This window comes from Palaemon carinicauda, chromosome 10, assembly GCF_036898095.1.
Source record: "Palaemon carinicauda isolate YSFRI2023 chromosome 10, ASM3689809v2, whole genome shotgun sequence".
Taxonomy (NCBI): domain Eukaryota; kingdom Metazoa; phylum Arthropoda; class Malacostraca; order Decapoda; family Palaemonidae; genus Palaemon; species Palaemon carinicauda.
The window spans coordinates 77,510,782-77,515,781 of NC_090734.1; positions in this window are offsets into that span (position 1 = coordinate 77,510,782).

Here is a 5,000-nt window from a genome sequence, read left to right on the forward strand (position 1 = left end):
GTACTGCTTCCCATGCCTGGGAATCCACTCAAGGCTCGTTTCTCAGGTCCGTGGAAGGTACTCAAGAAACTGAATAATGTTAATTACCTTATTGAGACGCCTGGAAGATGTCGAAAAACCCAAATTTGCCACACTAATATGTTAAAACCTTTTGTTAGTAGAGAAGTAGAAGTAGATGTAGAACCAGTGTCACTGGTAGAGGTAGAGGTAGAAGTAGATCCTATGGTAGACATTAAGTTATCTGTGGGACTAGATGGTCTGTCCAACAATTCGAGTATTCTTAATAACCTTGATGTTAAATTTCAACACATGGAAAGGGACAAAGTAACATCCTTACCAATGTTAATTAATGATTATAAAGATTTATTTCAGGATGTACCAGGACGAAGTAAGATTTTGGAACACGATGTTGATGTAGGGGAGGCAAGCCCTATCAAGCAGAGTCCGTATAGGTTGAATCCTTTCAAGAGGGACATCGTTTAAGACGAAGTAAAGTATATGCTGGACCACGGGCTGGTAGAACCCAGTTGTAGTCCCTGGAGCTCTCCTGTGGTACTGAATAAAAAGGAGGGTGGCGAGCATAGACTCTGCTTTGATTATCGTAAGGTTAACTCTCTTACAAAGAAAGATTCTTTCCCTTTGCCTCGGGTGAAAGATTGTATCGACTGTGTTGGATCTGCTAAATACATTAGCAAATTTGATTTGTTGAAGAGCTACTGGCAGGTCGGTCTTTCTCCTAGGGCAAGGAAAATTTCTGCATTTGTGACAGGTGACGGACTGTATGAATGTAAAGTTATGTCATTCGGTATGAAAAATGCAGCCGCCACCTTTCAGAGACTCATGAATTTTATTACTTGTGATTTACAGGGCTGTGTATTATATATTGATGACTTAATCATTTATAGCGACGATTGAGAGACACATCTTAAGAGAATTAGAGCTCTCTTTGAGATTCTGAGAGAGGATGGTTTGGTGGTTAACTTAAGGAAGAGCGATTTTGCTCAGGCCACGGTAGTTTATCTTGGGCACGAGATAGGCCTGGGTAAGGTCAAGGTATATAGAGGGGTGTCGGCTTATCCCCCCAAGAACCGCGTCGCCTGGAGGTCATGTCAGGGCGAGAAGTCATCCAGCTACCGTTTCATTCAAATGTCGATCACAGGTCACTTCAGTCATCTCTGCAGTGATTTAGTTTGACATTCTTCGAATAAAACCATAGTTTTGATTATTTATATAATCTAGATTATTATTTAAATATTGCCAAACAACTGCGCCGTACTTGGTTGTTATTCAAATAGTAGAAAAAAAAAGGAGGTATCCTTTTTTCCGATTCCCTCGTGATGAGGAAACAAGAAGGAAATGAGTTCATCGTTGTAAGAGAAAGGACAACTTTAACCCTACCACTCATTGCATATGCAGTAAACATTTTGAAGAAAATGCATATAAGAGAGACCTGCAACAGGAACTTCTTGGATCACGAGCCCCCAGCAATAAAATACAGACGTCTGAAGAGCAATGCAATCCCAACACTTCACATGCCTCATTCACAAGGTTGGTAATCTTTCTTTTTCAATTTTTCAGTATTACTTGAAAAACCTATTAACTTTCTTTTTTTTAATAGTCACACTATTTACACTCATAACAGCTGTTATCTGTGTTTATATATGGGGGTTTGTGTGTACATATATAGTAAATAGAAAGAGACTATAAAGGGAAAACTTGGCATATTCCATATCTCAGTCACGATCATATTAATACAAAGTCTTATGACAACTGATGCATATATATATATATATATATATATATATATATATATATATATATATATATATATATATATATATATATATATATATATAATATATATATATATATATATATATATATATATATATATATATATATATATATATATATATATGTATATAAATATATATATATATATATATATATATATATATATATATATATATATATAGATATATATATATATATATAGATATATATATATATATATATATATATATATATATATATATATATATATATATATATATATATATATATATATATATATATTTATATACATATATATATATAAATATATATATATATATATATATATATATATATAAATAAATATATATATATATATATATATATATATATATATATATATATATATATATATATATATATATATATATATATATATATATATATATATATATATATATGTGTGTGTGTGTGTGTGTGTGTGTGTGTGTGTGTGTGTGTAAGAGAAAGAGATATTAAAATGTTTTTCTTTCTACATTTCATGAAAAGGATAAAAGAGAAAAATCGGAAACGCTTAATTGCAGAAATGTTATCAGGTTGTGAAAATGAGCTTGATGATTACAACAATGTTTCCTGTGGAGAAGACTATCCTCAAAGTGAAGAAAGGGTTCATACAGCAACACTAAAAGAGTTGCAAAGTCAATTGAACAGCGTTACTCAAGAAAGAAATGATCTCATTACAAAGAAAGGGCAGTGGGATAAAGAAAGGTTACGTTTGTTGGAGGATTTAGAGATTATGAGAAATGAAGCATCATGTTGCAGAGCGTTTTTAGAAAAAATGTTTTCTCCTTCACAGGTGCAAAACATTATGAGTGGAAGAAATGTGAAACATTGGCCATATGGTGACATTAGTCGTGCAATAACATTGAAAAATTTGAGTCCTAAAGGTTATCGGTACTTACGTGATCAGTGCAAGATTCCTCTTCCCTCAGAAAGTAGCCTAAGGCGTTGGGCATCAAAAATCATTGTTGACCCGGGGATCTTGCACACAGTTTTTGAAATACTAAATGAAAAGGGCAAGGAAATGAAAGACTATAGTTGTTTATGTGTAATTTCATTTGAGGAGTGTAGTGTTTCTCAAATCTGGTGTTATGACGTAGGATCAAAGACACTTTATGATCCTAAATCTCGTGTGCAGTGCATTATGATCAGAGGAATAACAGAATCTTGGAAACAACTTATATATTATAATTCTGATACCAAGGTTACCAAGGAACTGTTATTTGATGTAATTACAAAAGTGGAGTCTGTCGGTTTTTCTGTTGTGGCTATGTTGTGTGACATGGGTCCTACTAATATCAGTTTATGGAACTGTCTCAATATAGGAACAGAAAATCCTTCATTTGAGAACCACTCTGTACCAGAAAGAGAAGTTCATGTCTTCACCGATGCTCCTCATTTAATCAAGTTAGTGAAAAACAATTTTCTTGATTCAGGTTTTGAATTAAAAAATTTAAATTTTGTTCTAAGTGGATGTGTTAGGGAAATTGTCAACCAAAGTTAAAGTGATTTGAAACCCACATATCGTTTAACAGAGAAACACATAAATATAACAGGTACACAACGTATGAATGTGAGGAAAGCAGTGCAGCTTCTTTCGGAAACAGCATCTAAAGCTTTAGATTTTTATGTAAGTCAGGGACTTTTGAAGAGCATGTACTGGGAAAGTACAAGGGACTTTATAAAGCTTGCCGACTCCTGGTTTGATGTGTTCAATTCAAGGGTACCTTATGACAGAAAAAAATCTAGACATGCCTATGTGATGCAACTGTTTGAACAGAATAAAATCCTTGACAATATGAAGTGTACAGCTAAAACGATGCGAGTTTTGAAAAGTAATAAGATTTATCAGTTCCAAAAGGGACTTATTGTGTCATGTAAATCCTTGCCAAGGTTGCATGATATGTTGAAGAGTAAATATGATGTATCATACATAATTACCTCCAGACTTAACCAAGATGGACTGGAAAACATGTTTGGCTGTGTTAGACAAATGGGTACAACTTATGATCATCCTACGTCAGTTGAAGTCAAACACAGAATAAGGTCATATTTACTTGGCAAAGGAAACTCTATAACTGGAAAAAAATTGTAACTCGAGGAAGGAGTGCGATTCTTCAAATATGTCAGAAGGAATGTTCAGTCAAGAGAAAAGTTATGAAAATAATGATTCAAATGAAACTGATCTTGAAAGAGAGCTCATGATTTCTGCAATGGTGTTTGCCTCTACTGAAGATGAGAAGATGCCAGAAGAAGATTCAGAAAACTTTGAAAATAAATTTTATGAAAGAACTTTAGGGAATGTTGCAGACGAAGAGGGCCTTCGATATGTTGGAGGTTATGTGGCATCTAAATTTTCAGATTATCAGTTCTTAGGATGTAAACTTAAAAAAGTGAAAGTTACATGGATTAGTGCAGTAGAGCGACATGATGATAAATCAACGGAACCCAGTGCTGATTTTTTTTTTTGAAAAATTAAAGGTACTGGAAAAATTTTTTAAAACATACAATGGAGAAAATACACTGAGACCAGGCAATGGAGTATTATACGACTTGGCACGCCATATTGAAAATTGTGTATCCTTGCCTTTTAAAGTAATAATGTTTTTTGTTAGATGTCGGATGTATCTAGGATGAGAGTTCTGAATGCCCAAATTATATCAAGTAGGTAAAAAGAGAAAAAGATTCATAAATTAACTAAATAATGCCATAGATTTATTTTTTTTTTTACTTTTACTAAATATTTCTCATTTCTATTATGAAACCAGATACTATTATGTGTTATCTATGTATATTTATGTTAGTTTATCAAATAATGTATTGTAAAATTGTAAATAAGTCTTTGTAAATAAATACCAGGTCAAACATTAATTGAATATTTTTCAAGTCCTATCAAGCATATTAATTTATGGTTTCTATTATATATTAGAGATCCAAAATTACCAATCCACGATTTTGTATGTGCATTACAGTGACCTATATGAATTCAAGAAAACACAAAAGGTATACAAGATAACAGAGTGAAAAGGACATCACACACACTTACAGGCAGGCCTATATAATCCCTTCGACCCAAGGTACTTAAGTTCAGTTGTTCCCAAGGTTGTACTTGCCTTGACCGCTCCCACCCTGACCTCCAGGAGCGTCACGGAAATACCCCACAACTA